A 19,052-nucleotide genomic window follows, 5' to 3' on the forward strand; every position below is an offset into this window, starting at 1 on the left:
TATGTCGACTTAGTACCCAAATATAACAAGAAGGGCAAAGCCCATACGACTCACATGCTTGACCTTGACCTTTACAAGGTCAAATAACTAAACCTAGCAATGACATCATACACTAAGAACTGCTTTACACATTTTTCCTACCAAAATACATGTGAAGGTCAAGGTCATCCAAGGTCATGCAACACAAAGCTGTTAATTCAAGACATAGGAAGTACAATGGTGCTTATTGGCTCTTTCTACCATGAGATATGGTCACTTTTAGTGGTTCACTACCTTATTTTGGTCACATTTCATAAGGGTCAAAGTGACCTTGACCTTGATCATATGTGACCAAATGTGTCTCATGATGAAAGCATAACATGTGCCCCACATAATTTTTAAGTTTGAAACAGTTATCTTCCATAGTTCAGGGTCAAGGTCACTTCAAAATATGTATACAATCCAACTTTGAAGAGCTCCTGTGACCTTGACCTTGAAGCAAGGTAAACCAAACTGGTATCAAAAGATGGGGCTTACTTTGCCCTATATATCATATATAGGTGAGGTATTCAATCTCAAAAACTTCAGAGAAAATGGGAAAAATGGGAAAAATAGCTGTTTTTTAGACATTTATGGCCCCTGCGACCTTGACCTTGAAGCAAGGTCAAGATGCTATGTATGTTTTTTGGGGCCTTGTCATCATACACCATCTTGCCAAATTTGGTACTGATAGACTGAATAGTGTCCAAGAAATATCCAACGTTAAAGTTTTCCGGACGGACGGACGGACGTCCGGACGGGGGGGGACGGACGGACGGACGACTCGGGTGAGTACATAGACTCACTTTTGCTTCGCATGTGAGTCAAAAAGACATTCTGGAAAATGTTATTTGTAGGATTTAAATATATATGAAAACATAATAAGGTCCCCATATCCACGTTCCCAAAAACCTTGTCTGAATATATAATATATATAATAAAAGTTTCTGGGAACACTAACTTTTTTTTTAATATTCAGGCATAACAGCATTCTTTCACATGTATTGTTTGCAAAACTTTTTTTAACTTCAAACTTGTAAGATTAAGGCCACAGTCTTCAGTTTTCTCTTTTATTGGTCCTTGTTTGAGCAGTTCTTATGAAGCTGTGTTGTATTCAAATTGATAGTCGGTTGTGCAAATAGTATTTAACCATGTTTCTTATGCTGTGACAATTTGGGTGTGAATGTGAGTGTGGACGTGGATATATGATTTACTGCAACATTTAAAACAAAATCATGTGCTTTTGCATTTTGGAAATAAATTCTATTGATTGATTGATTGATTGATAGTTTGTCATTTGGTTTCGTACTAGTAAGGAAGTGTTCTTTTCAGCTGTGAGCTTATAAAGTTTATATTGATGCTTCAGACACTGCATAATCTTTTGAAGAACATATTTGCGGAAAAAAATAGCACACACACACACACACACAGAGCGAGAGCGAGAGAGAGAGAGAGAGAGAGAGAGAGAGAGAGAGAGAGAGAGAGAGAGAGAGAGAGAGAGAGAGAGAGAGAGAGAGAGAGAGAGAGAGAGAGAGAGAGAGAGAGAGAGAGAGAGAGAGAGAGAGAGAGAGAGAGAGAGAGAGAGAGAGAGAGAGAGAGAGAGAGAGAGAGAGAGAGAGAGAGAGAGAGAGAGAGAGAGAGAGAGAGAGAGAGAGAGAGAGAGAGAGAGAGAGAGAGAGAGAGAGAGAGAGAGAGAGAGAGAGAGAGAGAGAGAGAGAGAGAGAGAGAGAGAGAGAGAGAGAGAGAGAGAGCAAGAACATATTTGCGGAAAAAAATAGCACACACACACACACAGAGAGCGAGAGCGAGAGAGAGAGCGAGAGAGAGAGAGAGAGAGAGAGAGCACAATACTCGCTTGCAGTCACTCCCTGTTTACACAATACACACTGTTCATGAAGGTTTTAAACAGATACTGTTGTTTATTAGTCCAGCATCAACAACACAAACAATAACATAAGCAACTATTGTTTTAAAGAAAAAGACATACCTCGTCTTGCAAAAAGGTGGATTGTTACCGAAAATAAAATACAGTCATTTAAATCTACTGATAACTAAAAAGAACATTAAAGATAATACAGTCTTATGCATAGTCATTGAACCGAAAATTATTAACTTGTAATATGTTTGCAAAAAAATAATCGCACCCAAAAAACATGATTTTGAAGAAATATGATGTCACTAAGCATGATTAACCTTCGCCGACAGTCGCTAAAAACATTCTTCGCCGACCGTCGTCGAAGGACACATACTTTTAACACAGACAGCCATGCGTAGTCGGAGGACACATACTTCTCAAAGAAAAAAAAACGTGCTCAAGTAGAGAAAACAAGAACAAGAAAAAAAAGTACAGAAATCAGGCTTTTCATTGAATTAGATTATCAAACTAAATATATTTCCAATTTTGTACTTGCATTTATCTTTTTTCGTGTTGTGTAATTACGCACCAAGTTAATTCTTACCTGAAATAAACATTAATCACAACTCAGCTTTTATTTTGACATCGAAAATCGTTATTTCTTAAACACCATGAATCAAAGTCCATGGTAAAAGTGAAACAGGTGACTGAACAATGGGGAGGCAGAAAAAAAGAAATAAACAAGAAAAGGACCACGGGTCCTAAAATCACCCAACCGTATGTGTAGACGGATAGACACAGGCAGGGACGCTGACAAAAGTAACAGTCACCCCCCTTTCCTTTGGGTGGGTGACTAAAAATGACAATAAAGGCTCACCTAAATATATGTTCTTATCCCATTGGGGCGCATGAGGTGACTAAGAACCCAAAATAAGAGATCCCCCCCCCCACCTCCCAGGGCGGACCCTGGGAACAAAATTCAAAATCAAAAAAGCATTTCAATGGAAAAAAATTAATCAAAATCAAATCTGATGATACATTTCATTACGCTAATAGGATAATTGCCTAACTCAGAGTTAGATAGTTTTGAGACAACGGTTCCATAATAACGCCAACAATTGTGTCAATCATCTGTAAAAATTCCGAAAAGAAATTGCAAAGAGAAACGGTTGCTGATGCCATGTCAGCAAAATTGCCTAACTCATAAGTCAGTTATCTTAACAGCATACCCATGCTTTTCTGTCTATGCATGTGCATCCCATGGTAAACAAGATCAATAGAAATTTGGATTAAAGTTCATTCTACTGAAGTACAGAACCCAAAGTTCAATGCAGAGGCTGCTGAACAAATCGCTTTTTCTCAAAACTTGCAAAAGTGAGTTAGGCAATTATCCCATTAGCGTGACGATTTGCAACATATTATATATTATTAAACATTGCTTAACGTCCAGCTGACTACACCGAGCCGTCTCAAAACGCCCCACGCTGCCAACTAAAAAAACCTAAAAATTACCAATGAAGGTATGTCACCAGTCCTTCTGATAAACCATGTTTACAAGGACATATAATTGTGAGGCTCTGGAAACGATGAGGTACTTTCCCCTGTTTGTAAAAACCAGGTTTTAAAAAGAAAAGAGGATAAAATAATGTCCACGAAGAACTGTGATCCTTGTATCTCTATCTACTCTGCTTCTTTGCAAGACAAGTTTATACACGATTAGCTAGGAACCTGCGTAAACACCGAGGTTTACTACGAGTTTAAGCAGAGCTTTAAGACATGTCATTTAAGCTATTTTTACACAGCAAAAGGCGGTAAAAATGTCATGTGGGATCATAATCACCACGTTTTCTGCATGCAATCATTTCTCCGATTAGCAATCTTCCCACTGTGACACCAGCGACTAAAGGCACTTCACATCGCCTCCTTCCCTAGTTTTCAAACCAACATCACAGGGTACCAGACCGCAATTCCGAGAATATACCAGTACTGATTTATGACGTCTCAACATAATTGTCTTAGCAAGATTAAAGCAGAGTAGATAGAAATACAAGGATCCCAGTACTTCGTGGAAAATATTAAGTAAAAATGCAGATCCTTGTTCATCAAGACCTAGGGTCATACAGCAAGACCGAGGGTCATACAGCAAGACCGAAGGTCATAAGCAAGATCCAGGGTCATACAGCAAGATCCAGGGTCATACAGCAAGACCCAGGATCATACAGCAAGACCCAGGGTCATACAGCAAGACCCAGGATCATACAGCAAAACCCAGGGTCGTACAGCAAGACCCAGGGTCGTACAGCAAGACCCAGGGTCGTACAGCAAGACCCAGGGTCATACAGCAAGACACAGGGTCGTACAGCAAGACCGAGGGTCATACAGCAAGATCCAGGGTCATACAGCAAGACCCAGGGTCGTACAGCAAGACCCAGGGTCGTACAGCAAGACACAGGGTCATACAGCAAGACCCAGGGTCATACAGCAAGACACAGGGTCCTACAGCAAGACACATGGTCGTACAGCAAGACACAGGGTCCTACAGCAAGACACAGGGTCCTACAGCAAGACACAGGGTCCTACAGCAAGACACAGGGTCCTACAGCAAGACACAGGGTCGTACAGCAAAACACAGGGTCGTACAGCAAGACACAGGGTCATACAGCAAGACACAGGGTCGTACAGCAAGAGCCAGGGTCCTACAGCAAGACACAGGGTCGTACAGCAAGACACAGGGTCGTACAGCAAGACACAGGGTCGTACAGCAAGACACAGGGTCCTACAGCAAGACACAGGGTCCTACAGCAAGACACAGGGTCATACAGCAAGACACAGGGTCATACAGCCAGACACAGGGTCCTACAGCAAGACACAGGGTCGTACAGCAAAACACAGGGTCGTACAGCAAGACACAGGGTCATACAGCAAGACACAGGGTCGTACAGCCAGACACAGGGTCATACAGCAAGACACAGGGTCCTACAGCAAGACACAGGGTCCTACAGCAAGACACAGGGTCCTACAGCAAGACACAGGGTCCTACAGCAAGACACAGGGTCCTACAACAAGACACAGGGTCATACAACAAGACACAGGGTCCTACAGCAAGACACAGGGTCCTACAGCAAGACACAGGGTCCTACAGCAAAACACAGGGTCATACAGCAAGACACAGTGTCATACAGCAAGACACAGGGTCATACAGCAAGACACAGGGTCATACAGCAAGACACAGGGTCCTACAGAAAGACACAGGGTCCTACAGCAAGACACAGGGTCATACAGCAAGACACAGGGTCCTACAGCAGACCGCAAAGAGCCTATTAAGGGCCCACACAAACTTTAACTTGTCACAACAAGTTATAAATCACAAGTTGAAAAGGAACTATGTACACATTAAAAATCTTGGCATTATTAATTGTTTTGTCGTTTAAGCTATTTTTACACAATGAAAGGCGGTAAAAATGTCACGTGGGATCATAATCACCACGTTTTCTGCATGCAATCATTTCTCCAATTAGCAATCTCCCCACTGTGACAGCAGCGACTAAAGGCACTTCACATCGCCTCCTTCCCTAGTTTTCAAACCGATATCACAGGGTACCAGACCGCAATTCCGAGAATATACCAGTACTGATTTATGACGTCTCAACATAATTGTCTTAGCAAGATTAAAGCAGAGTAGATAGAAATACAAGGATCCCAGTACTTCGTGGAAAATATTGAGTAAAAATGCAGATCATTGTTGATCAAGACCGAGGGTCATACAGCAAGACCGAGGGACATACAGCAAGATTGAGGGTCATACAGCAAGATCCAGGGTCATACAGCAATCCCCAGAGTCATGCATACATACATAATGCGTATAGCCCAGCGGACTGCAAAGAGTCTATTAAGGGCTTACACAAACTTTAACTTGTCACAACGAGTTATAAATCACAAGCTGAAAAGGAACTATGTACACATTAAAAATCTTGGCATTATTAATTGTTTTGTCATTAAACAAAGATCGACCAATCAAACACAGCAATAACACCTTCCTATTTCAAGTTTTACGAATCGTAGTCACACTCAATTCGTCAAAACTTTGAACATCGTGATTTGTATGTCGTACGTGACATGAAAACCCATGGTCATACAGCAAGACCCAGGGTCGTACAGCAAGATCCAGGGTCGTACAGCAAGACCCAGGGTCGTACAGCAAGACCCAGGGCCGTACAGCAAGACCCAGGGCCGTACAGCAAGACCCAGGGTCGTACAGCAAGACCCAGGGCCGTACAGCAAGACCCAGGGTCGTACAGCAAGACCCAGGGCCGTACAGCAAGACCCAGGGTCGTACAGCAAGACCCAGGGTCGTACAGCAAGACCCAGGGCCATGCATACATACATAACATATCGCGTATAGCCCAGCAGACTGCAAAGAGCCAATTTTTGTCTTGCTGTATGACTGGGAATTGCAGATATGTTCTTCAAAAGATTATGCCGTGTCTGAAGCATCAATATAAACGCTTATAGCTCACAGCTGAAAAGAACACTTCCTTACTAGTACGAAACCAAATGACAAACTATCAATTTGAATACAAAACAGCTTCATAAGAACTGCTCAAACAAGGACCAATAAAAGAGAAAACTGAAGACCGTGGCCTTAATCTTACAGGTTTGAAGTTAAAACAAGTTTTGCAAACAAAACATGTGAAAGAATGTTGTTATGCCTGAATATTAAAAAAAAAGTTAGTGTTCCCAGAAACATTTATTATATATATTATTATATTCAGACAAGCTTTTTGGGAACGTGGATATGGGGACCTTATTATGTTTTCATATATATATATATTTAAATCCTACAAATAACATTTTCCAGAATGTCTTTTTATATTTGGGTACTAAGTCGACATATAAACCACAATGACAAATTTCAACTTTCTGCAAGCAGTTGAAAACGAGTTCCCAAATAACCGGCTGGTGTCAGAGTTAGCTTCATAAGAACTGCTCAAACAAGGACCAATAAAAGAGAAAACTGAAGACCGTGGCCTTAATCTTACAAGTTTGAAGTTAAAACAAGTTTTGCAAGCAATACATGTGACAGAATGTTGTTATGCCTGAATATTAAAAAAATTAGTTAGTGTTCCCAGAAACTTTTATTATATATATAATACAAGTTTCTGGGAACACTAACTTTAAAAAAAAATTAAATCGATCAACACACACACAAACAAACAAACATAACAACAATAAAAAAAAAAATTAAAAAAAAGGACATACATGTTCATGTCTTGTCGTTTTAAAAGTATAACTAAAAAAGAACTTATAACTAGATATTTAACAATGGTACATAGAACATCCAGAAAGTTGAAATTTCGCACTGTGGTTTATATGTCGACCTAGTACCCAAATATATATAGACATTCTGGAAAACGTTATTTGTTTAGGATTTAAATATATATGTGAAAACATAATATTAATAAGGTCCCCATATCCACGTTCCCCATATTCCTAAACAAATAACGTTTTCCAGAATGTCTATATATATTTGGGTACTAGGTCGACATATAAACAACAATGCCAAATTTCAAGTTTCTGGGAACACTAACTAATTTTTTTTAATATTCAGGCATAACAACATTCTTTCACATGTATTGTTTGCAAAACTTGTTTTAACTTCAAACTTGTAAGATTAAGGCCACGGTCTTCAGTTTTCTCTTTTATTGGTCCTTGTTTGAGCAGTTCTTATGAAGCTGTGTTGTATTCAAATTGATAGTTTGTCATTTGGTTTCGTACTAGTAAGGAAGTGTTCTTTTCAGCTGTGAGCTATAAGCGTTTATATTGATGCTTCAGACACGGCATAATCTTTTGAAGAACATATCTGCAATTCCCAGTCATACAGCAAGACCCAGGGTCATGCATGCATACCTACATAACTTGTATAGCCCAGCAAATAATAGTATTACATCAGGGTCTCATTTCGGGGTCGGACTTATCGCTATTTTGTTACTCAATTTCCTTGTCAGCTATTAAATTCTAAGACACCGGTACAAAATGTTTTCTTATTACGGAAGCCGAAGCGGGGTTTCGCGGGGTACCCCCGGGGTTCCGCAGGGTTTCGCGGAAAATAGCTACTGCACGCATACTGCATGCGTCAGACGTTCTCAACATCAACATTCCGCGATCGTCACCTGTGTTTCTGTTGAAGCTCCTGGAGTGACTCAGAATGTGTGTTGCCGTGTTCCACTCCCTTTTCGTTTTTTTCTTTTCTTCAAGCAAGACAGATAGTCATTGTAAATTTATCTGTGAGATTTCATTCAATTTTATTTGGGTTTAAACCGTTTTAATGACATTAAAATCATTTAAAGCTGTCGGTGTTGCTGTGTGTAGATTTCATTTATTTGTGCGAGTGCGTGCAGTTTGCATCGATGGTGCGATTAGTTTGAAAAATGTCCGATTACATTCCTCTTGACAACCTCAATTTCAAAATGAGCCCCTGTTATATTGTGGTTTTTTTTTGCTTAACGCCCAGCCGACCACGAAGGGCCATATCAGGGCGGTGCTGGTTTGACATATAACGTGCGCCACACACAAGACAGAAGTCGCAGCACACAAGACAGAAGTCGCAGCACAGGCTTCATGTCTCACCCAGTCACATTCTTCTGACACCGGACCAACCAGTCCTAGCACTAACCCCATAATGCCTGACGCCAGGCGGAGCAGCCACTAGATTGCCAATTTTAAAGTCTTAGGTATGACCTGGCCGGGGTTCGAACCCACGACCTCCCGATCACGGGGCGGACGCCTTACCACTAGGCCAACCGTGCCTGTGCCACTGTTATATGGTAAGATGTAATGAATAGGTTTGCTCTACATATTGCACCAACAGGCCAGCAAGTTGTCTCAATCTCTGTGCTATGTCATTTTTTCTAGCTGGTCCATATTTCTTCAGTAAGCTTTCGCCAAAAAGCAACAACATGCTGTCTTTGCCCACAACTTCAGCTAGTCCATCTTAAAACCGTGTCTTCATTTAGTGCTGAAGCTTTGCTCGCACATTCATACATGTTCTATTGTTGAGACAAGTATTTTGGTTAATTGCGGCTTGAATTATCTTCCCTGACGGATACATGCCTTTTTGAAGGAGATGCCCAAAACCATTTATTAAAGTTTGTATTTCAGCATGAGACCAGCTTGAATTTACGCTTGTCTTCATGAGCTTTGTCGACCTCTGCCTTTAATTATTTTTTTTGTTTGTTTATTTTTTGCTTAACGTCCAGCCGACTACGCAGAGCCATATCAGGACGAGGAAGGGGGGGATGAAGGGGGCCACTTGTCAAGCGATTCCTGTTTACAAATGCACTAACCCATTACTTGTGTCCCAGCAGGCTTTAGTAAAACTAAATTAATACCTACTGGAAGATTACCAGTTTCCAGTATGTTAAAATAGGCTTAACCTATCTACTGCTGGACTTACATCAGAACACTAACAGATTAAACTATACATGAATCGCGAGACAAGCGGCAAGAGAAGAGATTTTTGGAAAAAATACAGGTGAATGAGCAAGATTAAGGCAGAAAAAAGAAAAGAATTCATGAAGAAAAAGAGAGCATGACAGGAAAGAGGAACCAAAAATCTACCTAACAGCAAACTAGAAAGCTCCTGCGGTTCCAAAAACAGGAGGGGCCTTTAATTTCTTAACCGCAGTGCCCCACTGCGGGAGCCTTTAATTAGGTAATAAACAATGCATGTTATTAGTAGTAGCAAAAGTATTTAGATATTATAAGAGTATGTCCACTAGAACCCGACATGTAGCATCTATATATAAATAAAATTTAAATAATATTGTGGCGGTTTCTGCGACTTCCATTACTCGCGCAGAAGCGTCTGATTGGAGAAACTAGAGGTCAAAGTATGTACCAAAATGTTGCTAACTTGACGTTGAGCAATGTAAAATAACATATTTTTTTTAAACAAACTTTGAACTCGAATTTCTCCAATCAGAAGATTCTGCACGAGTAATGGAAGTCGCAGAAACCGTCACATATGATGGTGGCGGTATAAACATACCAAGCGGTTCTGCATGTGTGCGACATGTGTAGTCGCAATCCTTGACGGAGGAGTCATCGCTCCCCAAATCACCCACGATGCCGGTGTTGTCATTGCCCAAATCACCCACGATGCCGGTGTCGTCATTGCCCAAATCAGCCACGATGCCGGTGTCGTCATTGCCCAAATCAGCCACGAATTGCCCAAATCACCCACGATGCCGGTGTCGTCATTGCCCAAATCACCCACGATGCCAGTGTCGTCATTGCCCAAATCACCCACGATGCCAGTGTCTTCATTGCCCAAATCACCCACGATGCCAGTGTCGTCATTGCCCAAATCACCCACGATGCCGGTGTTGTCATTGCCCAAATCACCATGACCAACTGAAACAAAGATTAGTTTAAAATTATAGAATCTTTGCTTATTGTTGATTTATAACACCGACACAAGACAGACGATGGACCTTCTTGACTGTCACGACCTCAAACAGCATGTAGACGCTCCCACACGCAAAACACACATCATTGACTGGATTGTCACCCACGAGTCCACTGACCTGGTGTACGACATCCTGCTGAATGACTACCTCAGATCCGATCATTCTGCAGTTTTGTTCTCTCTTAAGATGGCCAAACCATCCAAACAGAAAAAGCGCGTAGTCCGCCGTAACCTCAAAGAAGTTAACACTGACACATTTCGCGCAGAAGCAGCCCGCCGACTGCTTGATCCTCCGGTATCCTCAGACCCTGTACGTCATTACGACTCCACTCTCAGCACACTTCTTGACGAACATGCACCCGCAAAAACCAAACTCATCGTAGATTGGCCTTCTGCACCCTCGATCACAGCTGAAGTTAAGTATACAAAACAGTTGCGTCGCCGAGCAGAGAGGAAGTTGCGAACCTCAAAGCTGGTAGTTGACAGACAGATTTACAACAAGCAAATGGAACATGCTCAGACACTCATCGCAGACGCCAAACAATCGCACTACAGCACCAAAATCTGTGAAACAACCTCTGCCAAAACACTCTTCTCCACAGTGAATGACCTTCTTGGCTGCTCTTCTGCTTCTCCCTTGCCCAACAACATCGACCCCTCCAAACTGTCGCAAGCTTTCTCTGATTACTTCCATAACAAGATCCAAACCATCCGTGACAAACTAGACAAAATCCCACACCAAAACTCTTAAACTTCTCCTGCATTTACAGGCACTCCCTTCACACACTTTCAGCCTCTCACTCTCACTGACCTGGAGAAAGTCCTCAAAGAAATGACCTTGAAAACCTGTGACCTTGACCCTCTTCCCACACAACTCTACTCTGACTGTCTTCCTGAACTCCTCCCTTCTATTCTCAAAATCATCAACACTTCTCTGCAAACAGGCACTGTCCCCAACTCCTTTAAGACTGCTATTGTCAAACATCTACTGAAGAAACCATCGCTCGACCCAAACACTCTCAGCAACTACCGCCCTGTCTCAAACCTTTCCTTCATCTCCAAACTCCTTGAAAGAGTCGTCCTAAAACAACTCAACTCTCACCTTCTTTGCAACAATCTTCTCTCTCCGCTTCAATCTGCCTATCGTCCTCACCACTCCACCGAAACTGCCCTTCTCAAAATCACTACTGATCTCCTCCTTGCCACTGACCAAGCTGAAATCTCTGCCGTCGCTCTACTTGATCTATCAGCGGCCTTTGACACAGTCGACCACAACATCCTCCTTCAACGCCTTCAGTACACCTTTGGTATCCATAGCACAGCTCTTTCTTGGTTCTCTTCTTATTTCACCGACCGCTACCAGACTGTTTCGATTGACAAACTGAACTCTGACCCCATCAGGCTTGAGTGCGGAGTCCCTCAGGGCTCAGTCCTTGGGCCTGTACTAATTACTCTCTACACTCAACCTCTTGACCACATCCTTGACCGACACAACGTTCTCCACCACTCTTTTGCCGACGACTCTCAACTTCACAACAGCTCTTCCCCTGACCAGTCTGAATCTCTTCTTTCCTCTATCTCTGACACTATCACTGACGTGCAGAATTGGATGACAGAAATCAAACTTCAGCTCAATAGCAACAAAACTGAAGCTATCCTAATAGGCACTACATCCAAACTCTCCAAAGCCACTTCCGACTCTCTTCAACTCTCTGACTCTTCTGTCCCTCTGTCTTCTGCTGTCAAAAACCTCGGAGTCACTCTAGACAACACCCTTTCCATGAAACAACACATCTCTTCTGTCTCTCGCACCTGCTACTTCCAACTCCGCCGCATCGCCACTATCCGCAAGTACCTCACCACAGATGCTACCGCCAAACTGGTCACGTCCACCATTCTCTCACGTCTTGACTATTGTAACTCTCTCTTGGCGGGTCTTCCCTCTTCTTCTATCTCTCGTCTCCAACGCATTCAAAATAGCTCTGCCCGTCTTGCCTTACGAAAGAAAAAGGGAGATCATATCACCCCCCTCCTAAATCAGCTCCACTGGTTGCCCGTTCCTGCCCGTATCACATACAAAATCAACACTCTCACCTACAAATGCCTCCATGGTCTCGCCCCTGCCTATCTCTCCGACTCTCTCTCTCTCTATGTCCCTTCACGAGCACTCAGATCATCTGCCGACTCCCTCAAGCTCAACATCCCCCACACCAAACTCAAAACAGCAGGTCAACGCTCATTTTCTTTCCAAGCACCTAGCCAATGGAACACACTACCTCTCCCCCTCCGTCAACAACAGTCCCTCGAATCATTCAAATCTGCACTCAAGACATTCCTTTTTTCCACATAATCCATGCATTCTACACTGCCCACCCCAATACAATACAATACAATACAATACAATAACTTTATTAATCTCTAAAAGAGAAATTACATTGCTGAGCGTTTGTGTCCGTAATAATAACATACATAAAACATTCAAAATAAACATTTGTTCTTTGTCCTGAGAAAATATAGCACATTGGTTATCACATAAGAAAGTATATTAAAAATAAATTAACATGCATTCACCATCAACAATGCACAAAAGAAAGTCAGCACCTTGCCGGTTATCACATATTGTCTAAGAGAGTAGAATAAGAGTATATAATCATGCAAAACAAAATCAACAATACTGAAACAATACAGAACACTGACCCCGTGCATCAGAGCGACAACACCAGCATCTACCGCCCCACCTGAGAATTGAAGATGTGAATTGCAGATGGAATGAACGAATTTCTGTAGCGTGTGGATCTTGCGGTTGGTTGTCTGAATCTGTTGCTCCTGTCTGTCCGTCTACTGTCAAATTCCGGTCTGAGTGGGTGCGAGTCGTCAGCCAAAATCTTCTGTACCTTGTCAGTCAGTCGTCGTTCATGTGTTGATGTGAAATTGTCCTGCTTCCTCCCAACCACCCCACTTGCTTTCCTGATGAATTTATCTAATCTATCCCTGTCTTGCTTGTTGATGTTGCCACCCCAACACACGGAGCCAAAGTACAACACACTATTGCACGTTGAAGTGTAAAACATCTGAAGGATTTCTTGTCTGCAGATGTTAAAAGACCTGAGTTTTCTCAAAAAGTACAGGCGAGAGTGGAGTTTCTTCACAAGGGCATCAGAGTTTGGTTTCCATGTCAACTTATTGTCTATAATCACCCCCAAAAACCTATACTGCTCTACCTTCTCTACGACCTCCCCCTTGATCACTATCTCCCTGTGTACATGTTCCCCCCTCCTGTTGTCCATTATCATTGTCCATCCCACCTTGAATAACTGTACATATTTTAATGGTTGCTGGTGTGTGTGTGTTGGTGACTTTAAGTCTCCGTGTGTGTGAATGAGTGTATGTGCGCCTTGAGTCGCCTGTTGGGGAGATATGTGCGCGTTATAAATATTCGTATTATTATTATTATTTATGTCAAACACTCTACCGTACCTCGAAATGTTTTAGCTCTTTGCTCAAGTGCTATTATTATTATTATTAGCATTGCTTAACGTCTAGCCGACTACGGAGAGCCTTCTCAAGATATCCCCATGCTGCCAACTAAAAAACAACAAAAAACATCATTGGCGGTCTGTCACTAGCCCCGTAGATGAACCCGACATGTAGCATCTATATATAAATAAAATTTAAATAATATTGTGGCGGTTTCTGCGACTTCCATTACTCGTGCAGAAGCTTCTGATTGGAGAAACTACAGGTCAAAGTTTGTCCCAAAATGTGTTATTATTATTTCACGTTGCTTAACATCTAGCCTGTGTTGCTAACTGGATGTTGAGCAATGTGAAATAATAATAAGAACATTTGGGAACAAGCTTTGACCTCGAGTTTCTCCAATCAGAAGTTCTGCACGAGTAGTGGAAGTCTCAGAAACCGTCACTTATGATGGTGGCGGTATAAACATACCAAGCGGTTCTGCATGTGTGCTCGTCACGTCGCAATCCTTGACGGAGGGGTCATCGCTGCCCAAATCACCCACGATGCCGGTGTTGTCATTGCCCAAATCACCATGACCAACTGAAACAAAGATTAGTTTAAAATTATAGAATCTTTGCTAATTATTGATTTATGTCACTCTATCGTAAATAAGAACAAAAAGTCCCAGTCTCTAGGCTGGGGGAGGATGGAATCTGTGGCATCCCGGAGGCCGTCATTGCCCCCACGACTTCAAAGAGAGAGAGAGAGAGAGAGAGAGAGAGAGAGAGAGAGAGAGAGAGAGAGAGAGAGAGAGAGAGAGACTTCAAAGAGAGAGAGAGAGACTTCAGAGAGAGAGAGAGAGAGAGAGAGAGAGAGAGAGAGAGAGAGAGAGAGAGAGAGAGAGAGAGAGAGAGAGAGAGAGAGAGAGAGAACCAACGTATGGTTCCTGATGGCTTTCTTGCCTGAAGAGTGAAGTCAGGTGTATGTAATTTCATCGTTGCATGCACAACAGAAACTTCTTAATCATAAACTCCATTATCTTTTTTGAGAATCTAACTCCTTCATCCACTTCCAAGACCATTTATTTGGATGTTTTGCCTCACTTGGCAACTTGTCGTCAAGCTGATTTGCACATGGGTCTCCATTCTTGAAAAAATCCACGCTTTCACTTATCGTGGTGGCCATTTTGAATGTAAAACAGGAAGTGACCACAAAGGGAAGCAAAGACTTGTGGGAGAAAAAGTGAATCTTTTTGAGACAAGTGAGGCCCTGATAAGGATGTTTAGGGAAAATGTAACTTTTGAAAACATAGGTAAATGTAAACATCCTTGTCAGGGCCTCACTTGTCTCAAAAAGATTGCAAGCGCTTACGATCTGCAACGCTGGGCTGTTTGACGAAATTATATTTATTATATCGCGCATGCACAAGATGTTTGAAAATGCGGGAATTGGTATTTCTTTGCGTGAAAAGGCGCGCATCCAAATTTTATTTTTGCGGGATTTCTTTCATATTTGCGGGAATGCGCGGTCTAGAATCGACACTGCGACAGATCAAAACGTGTCAGAAGGTTTTTGCCAGAATGGAAGGACGAATTTCCTTGGTTAGATTTCGACAGTGGAGTGTGCGTGAGCGCAACTCCATGACTGTGTGTAGGGGTGGGGACGAGTTTTTGCATTCAGATTGTGGGTAACCTGATTTTTGTGCGGGTAAGTTAAAAATGACATGTTACATACCCGGGGAAAGCTGAATTGACAAAAATGTGGCCACCCCTGCGTCCCGTGACAGTAAGGTGGGTTCGTATCATGAAGGAGTTAACAAAAGTGACATTTAGCCCTAATGACAGTGAGGGGCGACATTTGTATTATAGCCTACAATACAAATGTCGCCCCTCACTGTCATCAAAGGGTACGAGTCGTGCATCCCTCTCATTACTAGTACTATTGATTGCCAGCACTAAGAAAACTATTAGGAAAGGGTGTATTTTTCAAATAAGTCCAGAGGCTATTTAATTTAGTAGCAATGGACTTCAGACTTTTTATGGAAGAGAACAAATTCCAAAATGATAGGTTTTAAATCGTTTTAAGTAGGGCTAGGCGAGGCGCTCTCTTGCCAACATTGCGTCATAATCTGAAAGGTTCCGCGACGCAATATTCCTGATCCTGATACTTAGCTGCGTCGATATCATCGGAAAATGCACTTTCCAAACCTACTTGTGATATAGACTGCGCACATTTCTTTGCAACCAAACAGCGCTGAAACTCAATTATGTAAGACAGATCTCTTACTTTATCAACATCAGTGGTTGTCTATTGACAACTTGATGCGGCATGCGTGTTCAGATTGTTACGCGAAGCTGTGGTTCACTCTCCCATCTCTGTCAAAATGGCGGAAGGCCGAATCAAGCCACCAGCCACACGTCACTTCCGGAGAGGGACATTATTTTCTTTCGTTTTCTCCCGAGCTTTTGAGAATACGGGTTAGAAAAGTGAGTCATTATCTTCACTGGAACATATTGAATACGAACTCTAGCGCATAAGTCATTAAATTGAAAGAAGAAAGAGAAACAAATGGTTATTTCAGTATTTTTTTTTACCATGGAGACAGCCTTTAAACTTACCACAGATATGTCGTCAGGACATGAATCCAGCCAATGTGTGACTTTCGTGGTCTCGTATACACATGGAATTGCGAAGTTCTGAAGACATGGGCTTGTGAAGTTGTGTTGAAGTGGACTTGGACGGGATTTGTCGTGTTCTGTAGACCCAAAACACTGATTTGTACATTCATGTGTTGGAAAACACAGGATTTCCATTTCGTAAAGTTTCAATCAAGCCGCCATTCGTGTTTCAATTTTCAGCTACTTGAATCTAGTTTTGCCTTTCCATATTTGGCTAATCATTATGAGCTATTAAAGGGGCACGCCATAGCTATAGTTCGGACAATTTGCATCGAGTCTATCAGAATCCTCACCTTCCAAACTGTAATATTCCCACGTTCCACATCCACAAACCCTGCATAGCTACAGAAAGCAGAAATGTTTGAAGAACTAAATCCTTGCGCGCATTTATGTGTAGTGGAAGTGAGTGACAAGCCAGAGCTACGCTTCACTCACAACCCAATTTGGCAACCGTCAGTTTAAAGCAATTTAATTGCAGATAAATGTCAGTTGTAACCCTCTATTTCTGATCAGGTCTCCATGCAATCACTTTTTGTTCTTCCAGTCTATTTAGATAGCTGGGATAATATTGCAGAGGGACGTCCTCATGAATATTTCATCTACATCAGTGTTGCTGCCAGCGTTAGAGGACAATAGGTCATTTGGACCTGACCGTAAGAAATCAATAGGTCCAAATGTCCTGGCTTTAAAAAAGTAATAGGTCTTACCGTCTACAATTGACCGCGGCACCCTTGTTAATTTTAAAGTAAATCACAAATTTGTGTCAGCACACACGCATGTGTGTGTGTTTGTGTGTGAGTGTGGGAGGGGAAAGAGAGAGAGAGGGAGCTGATTTTCCACAATAAGTTATAACGTGACTTCAAATTAATTTTGCCATTTAATGACAATAAACGTTCAACTTTGGCAATTGCCAGAAACTTAAACTGCCAACCGTCAGAATCAACCAGGTAAACATGGTTAGATCACGCCACCTATTTGTCAAATATGATATGAACTTAAAATAAATGGGAAAAAATGACTAGAATATTCAAGGACTCCTGAAACAAAAAGGTAACATTTGAAACACTAGCTGTGTTGGTCCTAGAGTACAGTGTCACTGCCATTCCTAGGTACTGGTGGATTTTCAGAGAACAGCCTCCTGGAACAGAGAGTGGAGTGTACACTAGTACGACCTCATCTAGAATACGGCAATCCTGCCTGGTTTCCGAGACTAGTACGCCAATCAACATCAATCGCAAGAGTCCAAAGAAGAGCTACTAAACTGATTTACGAAATAAAAGACTACACATATGAAGAGAGACTAAGATACTTGACTTTGCCTACACTAAAGGCAAGAAGAAAGAGAGGGGACCTAATACAAGCGTATATAATATTTAACGACATTGATGACACTAACAAAGATTTCTTTTTTAAATCACCGCAGACTAACATTGTTGTAACACGTAACAGTCCTGACAAAATACAAAAAGAAAGACATGATAATAACAATACAAGAAAATTTGCTTTCAGCTATACTTTACAAATGACTGGAACAAACTAACAACTAACATTAAACGGGCTCCCAGTACAAATGCTTTCAAGAACCTCATTGACAAACACAACGCTGGACACGACAGTCGTTGCAATAGTCACTCCCGGTGCACTTCACTTCAGTGATTGCCTTCGAGGGCCGATTAGACAGCCATTGACCAGAACTATCAATTCACAGCGGAATTCCCACTCAGAAGAGACTCCTTCGATGCGAAGAAGCCCTCTCAAATCTTCAATGCCTAACTCAAATAAATAGATATAACACTGTTCTTATAAAGTGCGCTACATAAAATCTAAGGCTTACCTGTACGAGTGGTGTGCCTGATTGTACGAAAGGGAAAAAAATCCCATGCAGCGACCATGTTCATTGTTCAGATTTCTTGAAAAGGCCCGGATCGCTTATCGCTTACGCTCTAAACAATAATAAATATTTCACTGAGGTAAAGCAATTATTTCCAAATGTTCAGAAAATATAAGATAAACTTGTGAAATAAACCTGTAAAATAGTTATTTTACAGTTTTATTTTACACAGCAATGTTAAAAAAAAAAAGAGAGAGAGAGATAATTTTTTTTTTTTTTTAGTGTCGTAAGCACAAGAATGCTAAAAGCTCAGAAGAGATTGTTTGACGATGCAGAGATCTGTAGCAAGGGAAGGGGGACAACCAAGTCAGAACTCAAATGCTTTTGGGAACACGAGTTAAAACCCCTCAATGGTCAAGCTGAACACGAAAATTACATTTTGAGGTTACCTTGGATATGAGAACATGCTAATGTTCCCATAACCACAGAATGTTCCCAGATCCACGCTCTCACACTTACAGATGTCCCCAGATCCAAGACATTTTAAAAGTATATATATATATATATATATAGAGAGAGAGAGAGAGAGGGAAAGAGGGGGGGGGAGAGACAGACAGATAGAGACAAACAGAGACAGAGAGACAGTCAGAAAGACAGACAGAAAGATAGACAGAAAGACAGAGAGAGAGAGAGACAGAGAGAGAGAGAGAGAGAGAGAGAGAGTTTGGCAGACAGAGAGGGCGT

The 19,052-nt window shown here is 41.8% G+C and overlaps 1 protein-coding gene and 1 long non-coding RNA gene across 2 annotated transcripts in view; one reads left to right on the forward strand and one right to left on the reverse strand.

Annotated features, from left to right (window-relative positions):
* LOC138977110 (mucin-2-like) overlaps positions 1-19,052 on the forward strand; it is a 120,570-nt gene that overhangs the window by 55,815 nt on the left and 45,703 nt on the right. The window lies entirely within an intron of this gene.
* Positions 4,950-18,856, reverse strand: LOC138975425 (uncharacterized). Its single transcript, XR_011458645.1, has 4 exons — positions 18,312-18,856; positions 16,418-16,554; positions 14,289-14,399; positions 4,950-10,285 (listed from the first exon to the last, which is right to left on the reverse strand). It is a non-coding gene; the product is annotated as an uncharacterized lncRNA (long non-coding RNA).

This window comes from Littorina saxatilis, linkage group LG9 (genome assembly GCF_037325665.1).
Source record: "Littorina saxatilis isolate snail1 linkage group LG9, US_GU_Lsax_2.0, whole genome shotgun sequence".
Classification (NCBI taxonomy): Eukaryota; Metazoa; Mollusca; class Gastropoda; order Littorinimorpha; family Littorinidae; genus Littorina; species Littorina saxatilis.